Source organism: Capra hircus, chromosome 20, assembly GCF_001704415.2.
Source record: "Capra hircus breed San Clemente chromosome 20, ASM170441v1, whole genome shotgun sequence".
NCBI lineage: Eukaryota > Metazoa > Chordata > Mammalia > Artiodactyla > Bovidae > Capra > Capra hircus.
Window position 1 is genome coordinate 6,728,267 of NC_030827.1, and position 20,470 is coordinate 6,748,736.

Genomic DNA, 20,470 nt, shown 5'->3' on the forward strand with positions numbered 1-20,470 from the left:
ATACGACTGAGTGACTTAGCAACAACAATATGAAAAATATCCCATTTTCTTTCTCTTAAACTGAGCCTAAACTTACCAAATACTCTGTGCTTTAGCTTATATATCATGTTAGATTAAACTGAACTAAAGGAACAAATGTAACTGGTCTTCTCAAACTTGTTATTACTCTTGTACTTCACGTTCCTTTTTCCTCAATGCATAGTATCATTCAGGAATTTGAAATCTGCAGATAGTAGCAGTGTTTGACAAAGAAAATCCCAACAAAACACTGCTTTTAATCCTGAAAGCATTCTTGTGACACACTTTATATACCTGGGTAAGAAATAAAGCACTCCTCTAGGGTGAGTAGGAAAGGCGAGTAGACTACCTCTTCGCTTCCCCTTTCCCATGGCTGTCACTATTAGCTAACTGGTTAACTAGGTGGCTAGTATTTCAGACCTAGAGGTGCCTGGGCTACCTTAATCAAGAGAGCTTTTTCACTGTGATTTTATGAATTTCTGTTGCACAGAGGAAGCCAACTCTTACTCCACGTTGGAACTGTTTCTTTAACTTGCTTTTCGTTGTTTTTGTTATTATAATCATACAGAATGGTTTGCTCAGGGAATCCTGCCCCTCTGCCTGACTGTTAAAGTACCTTTGTTCAGAACCCTGTTCACCTGTGGATGGCAGGAAGGAAGAAATTAACACATCCCATGCCTGAGGCTGGAGAAGGCAAAGGCACCCCACTCCAGTACTCTTGCCTGGAAAATCCCATGGATGGAGGAGCCTGGTAGGCTGCAGTCCATGGGGTCGCGAAGAGTCGGACACGACTGAGCGACTTCACTTTCACCTTTCACTTTCATGCTTTGGAGAAGGAAATGGCAACCCACTCCAATGTTCTTGCCTGGAGAATCCCAGGGATAGGGGAGCCAGGTAGGCTGCCGTCTATGGGGTCGCACAGAGTCGGACATGACTGAAGCGACTTAGCAGCAGCAGCAGCAGCAGCAGCAGCTCCCCGAGGCTTGCCATTCTAGATGTTTGCAAGATTAATGGCCTCTTTCCTTTGCTTCCTCACCTCCCCTCGTCTCTGATCTATAAAAGAACCTGCTATCCAGATGCCGTAAGATGGTTATTTTCAGGTGCTAGCCTACCTTCATTTTGGTCTCCTGGCTCCCTGATCAGTCTTTTTCTTTCCTCAATACCTCCTCTCTTAGACTGATTGGTCTATCAAGCTGCAAGCAGAGCCAGCTTGGACTTGCTAACAATTCTGTCCATTAAGCCTAACGAGGGTCAGAGATGGTGGTGAATCTTTTCTTCCATTCACTAAATAAATATATAAATCAAATGTATAAATGTTCTCTGAAATCTGGGGGGGGGGGGAACTTTGAGAGCAATTACCCTTAAAAGATGTGGAAAATTGGTTTTTTTTTTTTGCTTTTCAAAAACTAACAGATTATATAATTTTGCTTAATGTATATGTGAGGAAGTCTTACAAGCTTTCTTTCTAACTGTTCAGTTCAGTTCAGTTCAGTCGCTCAGTCGTGTCAGACTCTTTGCGACCCCATGAATGACAGCACTCCAGGCCTCCCTGTCCATCACCATCTCCCGGAGTTCACTCAGACTCACGTCCATCGAGTCAGAAATACCATCAAGCCATCTCATTCTCTGTTGTCCCCTTCTCCTCCTGCCCCCAATCCCTCCCAGCATCAGAGTCTTTTCCAATGAGTCCACTCTTCGCATGAGGCGGCCAAAGTACTGGAGTTTCAGCTTTAGCATCATTCCTTCCAATGAACACCCAGGGCTGATCTCCTTCAGAATGGACTGGTTGGGTCTCCTTGCAGTCCAAGGGACTCTCAAGAGTCTTCTCCAACACCACAGTTCAAAAGCATCAATTCTGCGGCACTCAGCCTTCTTCACAGTCCAACTCTCACATCCATACATGACCACTGGAAAAACCATAGCCTTGACTAGATGGACTTTTGTTGGCAAAGTAATGTCTCTGCTTTTGAATATGTTATCTAGGTTGGTCATAACTTTTCTTCCAAGGAGTAAGTGTCTTTTAATTTCATGGCTGCAGTCACCATCTGCAGTGACTTTGGAGCCCAAAACAATAAAGTCTGACACTGTTTCCACTGTTTCCCCATCTATTTCCGATGAAGTGATGGGACCGGATGCCATGATCTTCATTTTCTGAATGTTGACCTTTAGGCCAACTTTTTCGCTCTCCTCTTTCACTTTCATCAAGAGGCTTTTTAGCTCCTCCTCACTTTCTGCCATAAGGGTGGTGTCATCTGCATATCTGAGGTTATTGATATTTCTCCTGGCAATCTTGATTCCAGCTTGTGTTTCTTCCAGTCCAGCATTTCTCATGATGTACTCTGCATAGAAGTTAAATAAGCAGGGTGACAATATACAGCCTTGACGTACTCCTTTTCCTATTTGGAACCAGTCTGTTGTTCCATGTCCAGTTCTAACTGTTGCTTCCTGACCTGCCTACAGATTTCTCAACAGGCAGGTTAGGTGGTCTGGTATTCCCATCTCTTTTAGAATTGTCCACAGTTTATTGTGATCCACACAGTCCAAGGCTTTGGCATAGTCAATAAAGCAGAAATAGATGTTTTTCTGGAACTCTCTTGGTTTTTCCATGATCCAGCAGATGTTGGCAATTTGATCTCTGGTTCCTCTGCCTTTTCCAAAACCAGCTTGAACATCTGGAAGTTCACGGTTCACATATTGCTAAAGCCTGGCTTGGAGAATTTTGAGCATTACTTTACTAGCGTGTGAGATGAGTGCAATTGTGCGGTAGGTTGAGCATTCTTTGGCATTGCCCTACTTTGAGATTGGAATGAAAACTGACCTTTTCCAGTCCTGTGGCCACTGCTGAGTTTTCCAAATTTGCTGACAGATGGAGTGCAGCACTTTCACAGCATCATCTTTCAGGATTTGAAATAGCTCTACTGGAATGCCATCACCTCCACTAGCTTTGTTCATAGTAATGCTTTCTAAGGCCACTTGACTTCACATTCCAGGATGTCTGGCTCTAGGTGAGTGATCACACCATTCTGAATATCTGGGTCATGAAGATCTTTTTTGTACAGTTCTTCTGTGTATTCTTGCCACCTCTTCTTAATATCTTCTGCTTCTGTTAGGTCCATACCATTTCTGTCCTTTATTGAGCCTATCTTTGTGTAAAATGTTCCCTTGGTATCTCTAATTTTCTTGAAGAGATCTCTAGTCTTTCCCATTCTGTTGTTTTCCTCTATTTCTTTGCATTGATAGCTGAAGAAGGCTCTCTTATCTCTTCTTGCTATTCTTTGGAACTCTGGATTCAGATGCTTATATCTTTCCTTTTGACCACAGCCTTGTCTAACTCACTGAAACTAAGCCATGCCTGCGGGGCAACCCAAGACGGGCGGGTCTTTGTGGCGAGGTCTGACTGAATGTGGTCCACTGGAGAAGGGAATGGCAAACCACTTCAGTATTCTTGCCTTGAGAACCCCATGAACAGTATGGAAAGGCAAAATGATAGCATACTGAAAGAGGAACTCCCCAGATCAGTAGGTGCCCAATATGCTACTCGAGATCAGTGGAGAAATAACTCCAGAAAGAATGAAGGGATGGAGCCAAAGCAAAAACAGTTCCCAGCTGTGGATGTGACTGGTGATAGAAACAAGATCTGATGCTGTAAAGAGCAATATTGCATAGGAACCTGGAATGTCAGGTCCATGAATCAAGGCAAATTGGAAGTGGTCAAACAGGAGATGGAAGAGTGAACGTCGACATTCTAGGAGTCAGAGAACTAAAATGGACTGGAATGGGTGAATTTAACTCAGATGACCTTTCTTGTCGATAAACTAGGGATAACATTAGTATGTCCCTCAAAAGATGGTTATGAGAATTAAATGAGCTGATTTCTACAAAGAAGTTAGTAGAATGCCTTGCAGATTGCTAACAATTAAAAACACTAGCCATTATTTTAGCCATTAGGAATTTCTCTTTTCTAACACAATTTAAGTGCTCTTTTCTGGGTCATTTATATCAGCAACCTCTAAGTCTGGAGGTGTTGCAAGTTTCTCTTACCATGGTTTTATTTCCCTTGTGACATATACTAACAATGCAATGAGAACTCTGAACATATTTATTTCTGCTTATAACTTAACAAAATAATAATTAAAGCAAGCATAAAGTGTTAGTTGCTTAGTTGTGTCCGACTCTTTGCGACCCCATAGATTGTAGCATGCCAGGCTCCTCTGTCCATGTCCATGGAATTTTCCAGGCAAGAATACTGGAGTGGGTAGGCCATTCCCTGCTCCAGGGGATCTTCCCAACCCAGGGATTGAACCCGGGTTTCCTGCATTGCGACCTTCTGCATTGCAGGCTTCCCTGGTGGCTCAGATGATAAAGCGTCTGCCTGCAATGCAGGAGACCCGGGCTCGATCCCTGGGTCAGGAAGACCCTCCGGAGAAGGAAATGGCAACCCAATCCAGCATTCTTGCCTGGAAAATCCATGGTCAGAGTAGCCTGATAGTTTACAGACCATGGGGTTGCAGAGGACACGACTAAGAATCGTCACTTTCACTTTCTCTCCAGCATTTCGGTGGGCAGATTCGTTACCCTTAGAGTCACCAGGGAAGCAAGCATATGCAACAAGAATCAGAGCTAAAGAACTCTTACTCCCTACAAAACTTTTTAAGACAAAAGCTTCAAAGCGTATTTAAAATACTTTGGTAGCGATTTATAGCATGTATTAATCTGATAGACTCATTTTTTCAGTTCTTTATCCACTTAGAGCCCATGGATCTTCAGAATATGGGTAAACACAGAGGCAAGGTATTGTGTATCTCGGAGAAAGAGGGAAGTAAATGATGATTTTTTTTCCCCCTTAAAACACTCAGAGCTTTATCTTGTTGCAAGTGCAGAGAATGAAGCCTGAGTTTCCTCACTTGACACTCCTCATGAGAAGGAGACAGCACTTCTCCACCAGGGCTCAGCAGGAAAGATCCTTGCCACAGAAAGAGAGCTGAGTTTAGCTGCTTGAATGAGGGGCCACTGGGCTAGGTGAGTGTGACTTTGATTACTAAAGCGTGGTCAGACACCTGAAAGATAGCTTCTCATGCATAAGTGGCCACGGACTACAATAACAGCTAAAATCCAATCACACTCATGCATTTCAAACATAAAAAGTTGTATTGGCTAACTTTACTTAAAGGCCCAGGTCTTCAACACTTGTAGCCTGGTAGCCAAAAGGACATCTTGGCAAAGTGGCAAATGTTTGGAATTGCCCCGGGGACTCTGATTTACAAATAGCCTTTGAAATATAAATTCAAGAGATATATAACTTCATTCATTTCAGATTTGCTGTGAATAAAACCCTGCTATTCAAAATTCCTGATCAATTAAATCTTATCCAGTGTTAAGGGCCAGAAAAATGGGTAAATATTTTATAACATTTAAGATTTCTGTTAATTAAATATTACAAATAAAACATTAGAGATGTGAAATTGATTTTTATGAACAACTAGAAAAATCTATTTGGTGAAAAACATGAGTTAAATATATCTCTATCAACAAGTGTTCTTTGAAGTATTTATTGACTTCGTTGACTATTAGTAAATTCATGAAAGACTGGAACTGCGCTTAATATTTCCGAGGAATTAAAGAAGCAATTTCAAACCTATTGGATGAGCTGAAAACAATGCCGCAGCTCTTGAATGATGAGTTTATTTTCCAGAGATTACGGAGTAACATAATACTATTTCTCAATTCATTTATTAAACATATTTAAACCATGGGCTGCATTACTTTAAAGAAATCTATCATGCTTTAAATACTTCTTCCAGGGGAGTGTAATTAGCAAAAGGGCCCTGGGCGCTAAGGCAGATGAAATATGTTGGGAGAGGAAGGGGAGGAGAGGAGGGTGGAGCCGCCCTTCGCCTGGGGATAGTTTGAGTGTGCTAGACTGAGAAAGAGGAAAGGTCAACGCAGGGATCTGGTGGTTCCTGGTAATCTCAAAATGGAAGTCTTGTCTTGTCTAGATTGGGTTTTTCCAGATTGTGAATGGGGCTCTCCACCTCCTTTCTGCTTCCATCCTCCAGCGTGGCAGTGGATTTAGGAGGGAGGTGGCGGGCGGGTGCCAGTGGTCCTCGCCCGCACTCTCTGCATCCCGGCCCGAGGTCGGCTGGCCTCGCCCACCCTGGGTAAATTCCCGGAGGTCCCGCCCCTCGCTGGAGGAGAACTCCCAGGGGGAGTGCAAACGGGCGTCTGCGAATGTTGACAGTCAAGGAATACGCACATTCAGCGTCGAGGTCCCCGCGGCTTACCCGCACCTATTTTTATAGCTAAGCCAAGGTCACTCTTTAATACCGGGCCAGCGCCTGAGCTGCGGCGTCGCTCCCTGCCTAGCGACGGCAGCCGGGGCGGGGAGAGGGGCCGCGGGGGGCGGGGCGGGGCGGGGCGGGGGCCGCGGGGGCCCCCCGGCTGGCCGAGCCCACACCTGCCCGGCGCCCGCGAGACCCGTGAGCCGGGCTGGAGGCAGGGCGGCGTCCCCGGCGCCGAGGAGGGGCCGTGCGGCGCGGGCGGGCGGGGGGATTCGCGGTGGGCGCGGGCGCCGCGCGGCCGCAGAGCCTGGAGGCGCTGCGGCGCGAGTGCGTCACTCCGGCGGAGGGCACGGTGGGCTGCGGCCGGCCCGCCGACCAGGAGCCGGGTGTCCCGGGCGGGGGGGCAGGCGGCCGCGCTCGCCCCGGGGGCCGCGAGCGGCGCGGCCCGGGCCCGGCCGGGGGTCGCCGGCGAGCCGCCACCGGCTCCATTCATTCCCGCGGCTCCGCCTCCTTTCCCGGGCTCCTCCGGCGGCTCCGGCGGCGCGTCCGAGGTGAGTGCGCGGCCCGTCCCGGGCTGGGGTCTCCGGGCCCAGGCCGAAGCTGCCGGGTCCGGCCTCGCGCCCCGCCGGCCTGGCCCCGCACAGCCGCGGGCAGGGACGCGGGCACGAGCTGCGGGCCTCCGCGAGGGCTCGGGCGCGGCGCAGGCCCACGCCGGCCGCCCCGGCTCGGGGCGCTCGTCCAGCTGCGGGCGACTGGCCGGCTCCTCCGAGGGGCGTGCGGTGCGCCCCCAGGTGCGCCGGCCTCCGCGCCAGCGCCACCATTTTGTGTGAGGGAATGCCTCCTTCTCCTTCCTGCGCCCGCCTCGGCCGGATCCCCCGCTGCTGCCTGCCGAGCCCCCTCCCCTCCTGCCTTTCCCACCTGGAGCCTTTCAGTCCGGGCCGGTGGCCTCGGCGTGGGGGAAGCGGGCCTGGTGGCGGGTGGGGCGGGAGCGTTCCGGTTCCGCCACGCAGGTGGCCTCCAAGGATGCTCTGACCAGCTCCCTTACCTGTAACCACTTTTGGATTAGGTATTGTATAGCTTCCCTTCTAAAATACAGGTCGTTGCAATTTTGTTCTGGTTCTTGGCTGCCCATTGTGCAATTTTTCGAGGCCTGTGCCCTAGGAAATCAGTGGGTGAAGCTTTGGATTGTTTATGGCTCAGGGATCTGGGTTACATTTACTTCAGATGAAGTGTCTCACTGGCTTTTCAGCTTCTGGAAGTTGGTCTGAGTGTCTTATGTGGAGTAGATTCTAAATTAACCACGACCCCTTCCTCTTTTGCGATATCCTTTCAAAACCTCGAATAAAACGTTCTCGTGTGAGGATTCTTGAGTGGGATAGGGACAGGTTGCTAAAAGACTACCCAAAGGAAAAGTTGTTTTGTGATTCAGAACTGTTAACACATCCTGTCTTTTTCAAGGGTCTTGAGAATTTGGTAGTTCTTGTTTTTAATTTGTCTCCTCACAAATATACTTAAGTTCCTAGTAGGTTATACTCTGGCCATTTGTATTTTATCACTGCATCACAGGGATTAAAGCCTGGAATGGTGGCTGTTGCATAATACACACAGTTGGGCCCTGGAGGGAATTCACCAAAATGGATCTGGGTTTGACGTGCCTTGTGTGTCTGTTTGCATGTACAAAAGATGTACAGGTTATCTTTGCAAGCTGTGTTTTGGTTTTCTCCTACAAGAGGAACGATTTTTATTAACTAATGTGCACAAGGTTAAGTTTTTGGTATATGGACAAGACTTAAGTTTTTGGTTTTGAAAAATCTATGCTTGTCTCTTTTGTTTTGATTTGTGGGGTGGGGGGCAGTGTGGGTGGGAGCCCAGGGAATGTGGTGGTGAGGGTCCATTTGTGATAAGACTTCCAGCACAAACAGTGATAAAATATCAGTCTTTCGTGGAGAGCTTGTATGCTGTCGTAGTGGACTCCTCTCTGAATTTATGATGAGGATTGGTTTAGGGAACCTATATGAGTAGCAACATTGCCTGCTCCTTGAGTGATTACACTAAGATGCTTTCTTTACCTGTGGATTTTAGATTCTAACCTGTTCCAGATTAGTCTGATCTTTTAAATAGTATTCAAATCATTACAAATTTCTTTAATAGCTTTGTAATATACCTCAAACAATAGACTTAACTTTGATTTGGAGAAAAAAATATTTTATAATTAGATGCTTTTGAGAGTCATCTATTTAAACTTTTCAAATCCATCCACTCTAAACTTTTTTCTGATTAGTTGAAGACTCTTTCACTTGGTCTGAAAATAAATGATTCCGCCTCATGTACCATCCCTAGCAGAAATGTCATGCTTCTCCCTGCTGACATGTTTTTTGGAGGAGAATTAGGTGAAAGGGACCTTGGACCTTAAAAGATGAGTCTTGTTTTAGAGAACTTAAGGATTGCCTGTTCCCTGACTGGACCTGTTATAGGTCCCTGAGGATTGACATTGTTCCTGCCAGGAAGTTCAGCACAGAGTAAAAAGAGAAAAAAAGAGCATGATTTTAGTTACTAGCTTTTCCGATGAGGTGTTAGTTTTAGGTTACACCAGAGGTAGCTTTCATTTATTCAACACACACTGAGTGTCTTATGCTGTGGGGTGCAAAAACAGACAAACTCCACTCTCACGATGCTTATAGTCCAACATTGTGGATTAAAATGTTAAAAATTCCTTAATCTAAATGCACAGAGGCTTTGGCTAATATGTATTGAGAACAAATCAATTTAGTAAATTGCCTTTTTTAAAACAGCCCAGATTGCATGTGGGGGGACCCCTGCATTTATGGATTCAGGAGAGGAGAAAGAGGGTTCAGTTGCTGAAAGAAACTGAGAAAGGAAAGAAACTAATAAACTTGAGAGTATTATCCAAGGAAAGAGAAACTTGACAGTAGTCAGTTGGGTCTGATCTGTCATAAGGACAAGAGGGGTAAAATGAAAGTAATCCCTTGAATTTGGGAATCGAGAGGTTATTATTGGAGGAGTGATATCAGTATAGTGATAATGGAGAAGCCAATTTCAGTGAATAGCTATAGAGAAAAAGTCAATGAACTTAGTCTATAAAAGTCAAGGAATTTAGTCTATAAAGTCTTTATAAATATTACTAATGCTTTCAAGTTTACATCAACTGGCCCTTCATATATCAGATGAACTTATTCTGATTCTTAAGTTAACAGTAGTTGTTATTCAGAGGCAGTATAATTCCACAGTTTAAGCCAAATAGGTATGTTTGAACCTTGCCTTGTAAGAGTAGTTATAATAGAGCTTATCTCAAAATGTTAGCAGAATTAAATGTGATAACATTCCTAAAGGTGAGCTACTACTAGTATCGTCATCAGTGAAATTAGAATTTTTTTTTAAGTATCTAGTTCAGTGTTCCTCAACTTTTTCTCCTTTTTATTATGTTCTCCCCACAGTCATGCAGCGTACAGCACTTTTTTGAGGTACATTTCAAAACCAGGACTTTTTCTTTTTTAAAATTGTGTTCTCTACCACTTGTCAGTCAGAGCTTTTGCTCTTCATGAGATAAAGTATAACCAAAATGAGTTGAGTTGGTAGAGTTCAAATTAAAAACAAGAAAATCTTTTGGTTTTCATTAGTTTGTGTATTAATGTGGGGAAATGAGTGTTGTTTTGAAAAATTGAATGTAATGTATATAATCCCCCATATAGCTCTTGTGGATCCCAGAATAAGAATCTTATCTTCTTATTTTAGATCTGGATACTTCCCTGGAGGCCCAGTGGTTAAGACTCTGCACGTCCACTGAAGGGGCATGGGTTTGATCCTTGGTCAGGGATCTGCTATCCCACATGCTGTGTGGTAGGGCCAAAAAATAAAAGTAAAAAACAATTGTTTTTTATATCTGGTCCTATTTTCTATTAATTGCATATCTGTATGAGTGGCAAATATAGCTATATTTAGCAAAAAGCAACCACATGTTCGAAGTATTGATATTTAGCTTTGTAATTTAATGCATATTTTAAAGTATTTGAAATGAACTTCAAGGCTGAGGAGATTTATTGATAAAATTTTCTAGACCATTAGAAAAGAACTGAGGTGATTCTAAGTGAAGTGAAACTTTGGTGAATACTAACTTTTTGTATCTGAGCAGCTTTTCAGAACGGCAACAAGAACAAAAAGCGTAGTTCTATGAAATGATTCCTGTGATTTTACAACTGCATATACAAATAATCACTCAGCTGAATTCTGTGGACTCTTGGCTCTCCTGTCTAGAACTGGCTTAGGTGAAGACGGATGTCCTTGCACCTTGGGTGGAGAGATGTTACTCCAGTCAGAACTGGAATGTATTGGCAGTCACTGACGGTACTCTCTGAAGAGCTAATTAGTTGATCTGTATTTTCATGAGGTGTGATACATTTGTGGATAGATTTTACTGTTGGAAATGCTCATTTCTCTTGACTCTTTAGAGGTATGTTGACTAAGCCTAAGTTTTCATCTGTATATTGACACCTCAGATATTTGAAGGGAAGTTTCTTGCCTTCTTTCTAAGACTTGTCCAACAGGACTTGCCCTCACTGATTTCTCCCTAGTTCCTTTTCCTCATCTTCCATACTGTTTCCAAATCCTTTGCCATCCTGATTGTTTTTCAGTGTTCAGTTCAGTCGCTCAGTCGTGTCCGACTCTTTGCGACCCCATGAACTGTAGCACGCCAGGCCTCCCTGTCCATCTCCAACTCCCAGAGTTTACCCAAACTCTTGTCCATTGAGTCGGTGATGCCATTTCAGTGTAGTTTTCTTAAGATGTGATCGTCAGGATGGAATAAAAGACTGAATGGAGTCTGACATAGGAAGAGGCCAGGGGTCCTTTTCCATTTCTGCATCTCCTAATTGTTGTTCAGTCGCTCAGTTATGTCCAACTCTTTTTGACCCCATGGACTGCAGCATGCCAGGCTTCCTTGTCCTTCACCGTCTCCCAGAGTTTACTCAAACACGTGTCCACTCAGTCAGTGATGCTGGCAGACCTATCTAAAGGAAAGGGTTGATTTCCTTTAGGATTGACTGGTTTGATCTCCTTGCTGTCCCAGGGACTCTCAAGAGTCTTCTCCAGCACCACAGTTTGAAAGAGTCAATTCTTCAGCGCTCAGCCTTCTTTATGGTCCAGTTCTCACCTTGGTACATGACTGCTGGAAAAACCATAGCTTTGACTAGATGGACCTTTGTCAGCAAAGTGATGTCTGTGCTTTTTAATATGCTGGGTTTGTCATAACTTTCCATGCAAGGAGCAAGCGTCTTTTAATTTCATGGCTGCAGTCTCCATCCGCAGTGATTTTGGAGCCCAAGAACATGAAATCTGTCACTGTTTCCCCATCTATTTGCCACAAAGTGATGGGACCAGATCCCATGATTTTAGTTTTTTGAATGTTGAGTTTTAAGCCAGATTTTTCACTCTCCTCTTCCATTTTCATGAAGAGGCGTGTTAGTTTTTCTTCACTTTATGCCACAAGGGTGGTGTCATCTGCATATTTGAGGTTATTGATATTTCTCCCGGCAGTCTTGATTCCAGCCTGTGCTTCATCCAGTCCAACATTTCTCATGGTATACTCTGCATAAAAGTTAAATAAGCGTGGTGACAGTATATATCCTTGCGGTTCACCTTTCCTAATTTTGAATGAAGCCCTATTGTGGGGTCATTTTGCTTTAACTTAGGGAAAAAAACCACTTGCTCATAATTCATATTGACTCTAGTACCAGCTGAATCTCTTATTTTGTCAGCTTTTAAGTTTCCCTTTCATTTTAAAATGGTTGGCTTTGTATTCATTGTGTAGTAAACATTTTAAAATTCTGAAGGTGGATCGTAGTGATTAGAACAAGTATCTAAAGTCTGAAGAGAGGATACTGCAAGATTCAAAAAAATCTAACACTTAATGAGTGACTGAACAATATGCTTAATATATGATATTTGTATGATCAGGTAATTCTGGGTTATATTGACTTTTATCTTGGTCTAGGGACCTGATTAAATCCCTTTGGAGAGAGATTGCCTAAGTTTAGAGACTGACTCTGCCACTTACCAGCTGTGTGAACTTGGGCAACTTGACATTTTCACACCTGAGGCTCCTCATTGGAAGAATGTGTGTAAGAATAGTTAACCTCATAGAATCATTTTGAGGAATAAATTATTTATTATATGTAGAATATTGAGCATAATGCCTCGTGCAAGGGAAGCAAGCAACGAATGATAGTTCTTTCATCATCAGAAAACATTTTGAGTTAGAATGAATGATTATTCATTAGATGGTACCAACCTTTTGTAAATTAAGTGCCTTTTCCCCTGTCTTCTTCCTCTAAGTGGTCATGCATGACCTAAGGTATTAGTTAGAAAGGACATCAGAGATCATTTGATCCATCCCTACTTTTTTGGAAAAATTATGCTTCTCTGGAGTTCTGAGCCTGCTAGAATAGATGAAGAAAAGATAGAATAGGTAAATCACACTCTCCTGTGATAAGTATGTTAAAAGAAGTATGCATGAGGAACTTGCAAGAAACTCATATACGTTTCTCAAGTTGTCTCCCTTCATTTTTGCCTATTAATCCATCCTACACGCAGCTGCTGGGTTAATTGTCTTAAACCATAGCCTTAGGTGTCTCTCTTCTGCTCAGGGTCTTTAAATTATCTCCTTCTGTGTGCAAAATAAAATCCAAACTCTTTAATCTGGTGTTCTTGGCCTGTTATTTCTGTCCTCAATTTATTTTTCTAGTGTACATGCCCCTACTTTTTATATACCTTAACTCTCTTGATGAATCCAACTACTTGCTATTCTCAGTATGCTTTCTGTCCTTTTAGCATTCCCATCCTAGAGGGTCTCCCCTTCTCTCTGCCTGTTGAGAGACCATCTATTGCTCTTCCTCTAGCTGCAGAACTTCACATGGATTTCATCTGTGGCAGTTCTTTGTTCTAGCACCAGTGTGTGGTTTGTTTATGCAAACTTGTTCAGTCATTCATCATTCGTTTATATAGTAATATGTATTGAAGCCAGGTGGCTCAGTGGTAAAGAATCTGCCTGCAAAGCAGGAGATGCAGGTTCAGTTCCTAGGTTGGGGAGACCCCTGGAGAAGGAAATGGCAACCAGCTCCAGTATCCTTTGCGTGGGAAATCCCACGGACAGAGGAGCCTGGCAGGCTACAGTCCTTAGGGTCGCGAAGAGTCGGACACGACTTAGCGATTAAACAACAAATATATTGAAGCCAGAGAGGAAGACTACTACTATCTCTCTTTTCCCCTGGGCCTGCTGCCAATGAAATGTAAGAAAACAATTTCACTTGACCTTGTTAAGCATACTCACCTGAGTTTGCAGGAAGATTGCAAGAGTAGGTGTATGAGGCTGTGGCTCGCAGTGCAGAGTGGGAGAAGCCTAGAAGGGAAGGTGGAATGTTTAGCCTGTAGTTGGGAGGCTGCTTTTTTTTTTTTTTCAAGTTGGTGTGATACTCTGCAAGGAGCAGCAACCCTTGGTTACATTTTTTTGTTGTGTAGTGAAAATATTAGGAAATGGGGTGAGGTGGTGATGGTGATGGTGATTGCCACTCAGCAGAATATTTCATAAGTTGTAAGCCAACGTTAAGACCCAAGGTTTGTTTTTGTTTGAGTATTTCCTTTAAAATGAAAATATCCATCTTCATGGTTCTAATGAGACATATCTCTGTGATATTATATGGTCAAGATATGTACAGCAAATGCATGTTGTTTAAACTCCTGTTTTTTAAAATTGCCTGTGTCCTTTAGATTCACTATGTCAAACTCGTATTTTCTTTAAGCACTATAAAATTGAATCTATTTCATGGTAAAGAAGCCAGGTTTAAAAAAAGAAAGATTGTCTAATGTTGAAATCAAGGACAAAACTGTATGGTGTATTCATTTAAATAGTTCTTATTTTGTCCCTCCTGAGGTTTATAAACTGCTCCTGTGAGATTATAAACAGTGTTTAATAATCTGGGTCATGACGGGCTGGGGTAGCTGACATGTACTAGAGGCAAAGGTATTCTTTTCTGCAGAACCACATGTGGTCGATGAATGGAAGCTTCAGTTACAAGCACATGTCTCTTTCACATATCGCCTATTTATTGTTAGGCTTTTGCATATGTACCTGAGAAATGTAAGTAGCTCACTATATCTTCCTCCAAGTGTATAGACAGGAAGATAAGGATTTAGCATCCATTCCTGGGTGTGGTTGTTTAGTATTTGTGGTCTGACTCATTTTGCTTAGGAGTCCCATGTCAGCCCTATGAGCCTTGCTTGTCTTCCCAAGATAGAACCTCCCAAATCATTCTTGTCCCTTGGAGGTTGGATACAGGCATGTAACCTAAATTTTGTCAGAGTTGCATCCAAGAGGGCCTACACTACACAGTGAGCGATTGAGGAAGGAGGCTCCATGTGGAATCTCCTTTCTTCCCTTGGTTCTTCCTCCGTTACCAGGAATATCTACTGTTAATAATGTGAGCTCTTCTAGATCATTTTCTGTACAAACATGTAAATATATACCAATATTTTACATCCAGTAGGCTTTTTAAAAAAATTTGAGTTGAGCATTTTTATGTTTGTTTTTCTTGTTTTATGAATTGTCTGTTTATGCCACCTGCTTATTTATTTGCGTAGTTTAAAAACTTTTGTATTAAGGAAGCTATTTCTTATGGATCATATTGGTTATATAAAGTTTGTCCCAGAGTTTTTTGATGTAAAAATTTTAATGTATATTCAAGGTTTTTACTTTGAACTTTACTCCTTCTTCAGAGGTCCTTTTCCTCTCTCTGTTCAACTAATTTGCTCATGGCCACACAGCTAGTCTGGTGGCTCAGACAGTAAAGAATCCACCTGCAATGCGAGAGGCACAGGTTCGATCCCTGGATCGGGAGGATCCTTTGGAGAGGGAAATGGTAATACATTGCAGTGTTCTTGCCTGGAGAACTCCATGGATGGAGGAGCCTGTGGGCTACAGTCCATGAGGTCGCCAAGAGTCGGACACGACTGAGCGGCCAGCACTTGCACTTTCACCCAGCTAGTAATCCTGGCAGTTTTGGCTGGAGACCGCACTCCCTTAACTAGTATTCTACACATTCTGCCTTTCCAGTGCATCAGCTTCTATGCCATGTGACTGGATTTTGCTTTTGTAAGTCCTGAAACATGCCAAGTACCCATTACCTTCATGTTTAAATGATTTCTTAGATGTAGGACCATTTTTCTAGAAATGAAGAAGGAATTAAACTCTTAGAAAGAAAACGGATAAGATTTCTCTTGGTATGTGTGAGCAGTCTTGTGCCATCTTAGGGTCCTAATGTGCTGTGCTTTCTGGCCCAGCATGGTAACTAAAAGGATCAGCCTCACAGCCAGACTGCCTGGGGTCAAATCCTAGCTTTGCTGCTTATTATAGGTGGGGCAGTTGGTAAAGAATCTGCCTGTAATGCAAAAAGACGTGAGATGTGGGTTGGGAAGATCCCCTGGAGAAGGAAATGGCAACCTACTGCAGTATTCTTGCCTGGGAAATTCCACGGACAGAGGAGCCTGGTGGCTACAGTGCACGCAGTTGCAAAGAGTCGGACACGGACTGAGTCTGCACACACAGACATAGTGTGCCTTGAACAGGTTATGCTGCTGCTGTGTGTTTAGTTTCCTCATCTGACAAATGAGATGATTAAATCGCCCGCTTCATGAATTGGAGATAAAAACTCTATCAGGGATACATGTGAAATGTTTCAAATAGAATCAAGTGCATAGTCCATGTTGGCTCAGTGATTATGACTTCAAAAGGTGATTTTTGTTCTCTACTTGAAATAAAAAAGGTAACAAATATGAACCACGTTTGTAGGACTTCCCTGTAGCTCAGACAGTAAAGAATCTGCCTGCAACACAGGAGACCTGGGTTTGATCCCTGGGTCCGGAAGATCCCCTGGAGAAGGGAATGGCAACCCACTCCAGTATTCTTCCCTGGAGAATCCCATAGACAGAGGAGCCTGGCGGGCTACAGTCCGTGGGGTCGCAAAAAGTTGGATGCGACTGACACTACTGCTACTATGAACCACATTTAACCTCCTGTCCCGTTACCCATAGATTTATAGGCATCTTTACCTACCTGTAATCAAATCTTTTTCCTCTCTCAGGGGATAGAAGAGGATTTCTGAGCATTGTTGAGCCCACCTGAGTGTTGGTAGCTGTAGCAGTCTGTTCAGTGGCTTCATTTTTGTCATACTGAAAAACGCAGTTCTAAGAGGGGAGAGAGATTCATCTTGGATTTAGGGCCTTATGTAGGACAGGAGGGTAGAAGGATAAAAGGTGAGTAGACCAAAGTTGAGCTGATGTGTAATACAGGACCTAAGTTAGTCAGCGAAGGATATGATGATGGTGGGGAGAAAAGAGACAAGGGGAGAATCATAATAAGGTCCAGAAACAGGCCTTTTGTGTGAAAGGTTGAGAGCATTGCAGATTTTGTTACTTGGATACCTAACCTATTTTTGGTCTGGGGAAACAATCAGCAGAGGTAGGATCAAGGCTTGGACTGGTTGAGATAATTATTTTTTTTCCTAAGAACTCTTTCAGCTCTAAAATCTCCATAATTCTTTGGATCTTCTCCTCCTAAAGCCCTCAATAATAGCCACACTATTGAAGTAACTTAGGAACTCAAGTTAAAAATACGTATTTTTTCTTGCTTTAAGAATATATCTGATGGGCGGGAGTCTAAAAAGAGAGGGGATATATGTTTAAAATAATTATAATAAAGATGCTGATATTCAGGAAAAAAAAGAAATAAGAACATTAAATAGTCATACAAAAAGTTCCACATACTTTCAAAGAGGATTCTTATTTTCAGGTATAGTTTTAATAATTTGGAAATTATAATGTATAGCTTCAAAATGATAATAAAATATTATAGAGTAAAAAATATATTTGATATCTAGTAATTAACCTTAAAAAGGAGGGGAAATCACAGTAATAACATTTGATTTTTAGCTCTTTCTCATAGTTTCTTTCTTAAAGAACATTCATTCTTGCAAACTGTTACATAATTTTTCAGGAAAAGGGGATGGAATTATTAAAAGATGGGTGTAAAATAGCTGGTGGGCCGCTTATGTTTTTATATAAGAGGTGTATTATGTTTTTATACAAGTTATCCAGGATTAATGAGCATACCATTTACTTAATTTATAAATTAATTTGGACACTTTCTACACTTCATTGTCCATTCTGCGTAAAAATTTTGATGAGTTAGTTTGCTTAAGGGGACATTAAGCTTTCTCATTCATGTAGAATCTAGTTAGGCCTTTTGGTTCATCTCATGGGCAGAGCATAAAGTACTTGATACAATTTGATCTGACAGCCTTACAGTTATATAACATAGGACAGAAGCTTAAAAACAACAATAAAAGAGAGAGAAGTCACTGATGTTTTTCATAGCAAGCTGTAGCTCTCCAAAACCTTACTAACCTTCTCTGTCTCCCTAAGCCTAGCAGAACCAGCTTAAGGCTAGTAATTTACAGTCTTAAGCTAACCGCTATTTTTTAAAATAAACAATCACAAACTTTTAGAGGTGAAAAGGTTCTTAGGATTATCCTGTCTAGTTGCATCACATTACCAATGAGAATACAGAAGACTTAAGATGGTAAGTAACTTGCCTAGGGTCGCGAAGCTGGCTAGTGGCAAAACTGACCTGAGCATCCTCACAGGATTCCAATACAAGTACTCTTTCTGGTGTAATACGTGAATACAATGTTTAATAACAAGGTGCAGTTGCGATATTTTATATAAGTAAATTTCTTATGACAAAGAGTGTGATATTTGATTTTGCATATTGAGTAAAAAATAATTACAGTGGAATGCCTATTTGCTTGTCTGGATTCATATTCTTCTAGCTCCACCAGTGGTGTGACATTGATCATGTCTTACTCTCTAAAGCTCCATTTCTTCATCTGTAGAATGGGGCTGATAGAAGTACCTCATTATATATTACATGCAGCATTCTCTTTAAAGTCTGGTATGTTGTCATTTCTCAGTAAATGTTACCTGCTGCTATTACTGATTTATAGTTCTTTCATCTTTTAAAAATACTGATCAGTGATTGTTTAGCCAATAAAGTTTAGCACTGAGAGTGACCAGTAATAAAAAGTAATGGATTTAAGGACAGATTTGAAAACACAGAAATATTTTAGAAGGGGTGTGTGTTTGGGCCTTTGGAATTGGGGAATTTTTTTCATATTAAAAGCTATGATGCTATAGTTGTTTTTAAACTATATTCAAAAATAACAACTTTTAAGTTTGTTGGGAGATGCCCTGGAGGTGAAATGAGAGAGAAAATAGTGAAATAATTTCTTTTATAGTGAAGAAGAAATACATTCATTTCAAACTAGCTTTGCTGCCACAAAAATGGTCGATTTAAGGACATTTAGTCATGCTTCCCCCTGGAGAAGGAAATGGCAACCCACTTCAGTATTCTTGCCTGGAGAATCCCCATTGACAGAGGAGCATGGAGGCTACAGTCCACCGCGTTGCAAAAGTCAGACACGACTTAGCAGTTGAACCACCAGTCATGCTTCCATGTCTCCAAAAAAGGTTTTTTAAAAAAATACTTTCAATGTTGGTCACTCAGTTGTGCCTGACTCTGCAACACCATGGACTGTAATCCACCAGGCACCTCCATCCATGGGATTTCCCAGGCAAGAGTACTGGAGTGGGTTGCCATTTCCTTCTCCAGGGGATCTTCCCAACCCAGGGATTGAACCCAGGTCTCCTGCATTACAGTCTTTACCATCTGAGCCACCAGGAAAATGAACAATATTAAAGTCAAGTCAGATGCATCTGGAAATCGCCACATTTCTAGTGCTCCAAGTCTAAAGGTTTTCACTATAAAATAATGAGTCATAAATGTGACACAGAGCCAGTGTTTCACTTGCTCTGGAGGATGGGCTTGGGTGTCAGGTCCATGCCTGGGTCTGAGGTTTGCCACCCACTCTCTCTCTGTGACTTTGGGGAAATGATTAACATCTCCAAGGTAGTTTACTTTTCTATAAAATAATATTAATTGGGTCCACCACATATCTTTGCCTCAAGGCTTGAATGAAAGTGCATGACATTCTTTTAGCCCAGTTCTGACACATTCTGGCACTTAATAAAAGTTAGTTATTAAAAAAGAAAGGGAAATCACAACATCTAACCAAATTTTTTCCCTCTGGTAATGCTCATTATGCAAATTTCAGGTATTTACATGATTGAATTTCAGGAAAACAGAATTGTTTCATTTTGTGTTTATATAATCTTTAACTAAAAATACAAATAAACCCAGAAGAGATTATTTTTTGTATTTTAAAACATCAGTTTGAAAAGGTTTAAGAATAAAGGATAATTAATTTCTCTTTTTACAACTAGGCATATTCTACTTGCCTTTGATCTGTAGCAATGTCTTCTTAATAGTAAGCACCACACTACTGGAGATTTAGGAGGTATTTTTAATTGATATTCAGGTGAATATTTAAGTTATAGAAATTTGAATGCTGATTAGGAAAATGTATAATCTCATATTTCAAGTTGAGAATTTCATAGGCTTTATAGTTTAGGATGAATAAATGTTTTTTTAAAAGTAATCTTCAATTATTAATTTATATTTTATCCTTTACATCATGGTTACTCTTAGCAAATAAAAAATTTTGATATCTCATTCACACCTTGTTTTGGTAGTTAATATTTTAGAGAGTCTTTTGAGTTGGTTTAAGAGGAATACTTTTTAAATTGACCTTGGCATGTGGGATCTTAGTTCCCTTGACTAGGGATCTAATCTGTGCCCCGCTGTGGTTGTAGCATGGAGTCTTAGCCACTGGGCCTCCAGGGGAAGTCCCAGGAATACTTTTATTCTTGAACTTAAGTGCCTTTGAATGTTTTACTTGGTTACAAAGTTGAGATTTTGTCTGCAGGAAAGCAAAAACAGTTACTGTAGTAACATTCTTTTAACTAGTGTCCTCCTTATGCTTCTTTCACGTGCTGTTGACCATTTCCTGTTTTTAGTTTTTGTAAGAAAAAAAAAATTTTTATTTGGTTACATTGAGTCTTAATTGCAGCATGTGGGATCTAGTTCCCCGACCAGGGATTGAACCTGGGCCCCTGCATGGGGAGTGTGGAGTCTTACCCGTTGGATCACTAGG

The 20,470-nt window shown here is 42.0% G+C and overlaps 1 protein-coding gene across 3 annotated transcripts in view; it reads left to right on the forward strand.

The window, feature by feature from the left end:
• FAM169A (family with sequence similarity 169 member A) overlaps positions 6,196–20,470 on the forward strand; it is a 68,206-nt gene continuing 53,931 nt past the window's right edge. For 2 of the 3 annotated variants that reach the window (XM_018065539.1, XM_018065540.1), the window contains exon 1: positions 6,722–6,847. The gene's annotated coding sequence lies outside the window, so the exon portion shown is untranslated. Of the gene's footprint in view, positions 6,328–6,721; positions 6,848–20,470 lie in introns of those variants that run through there. The other variant, XM_013972678.2, reaches the window with a different exon arrangement.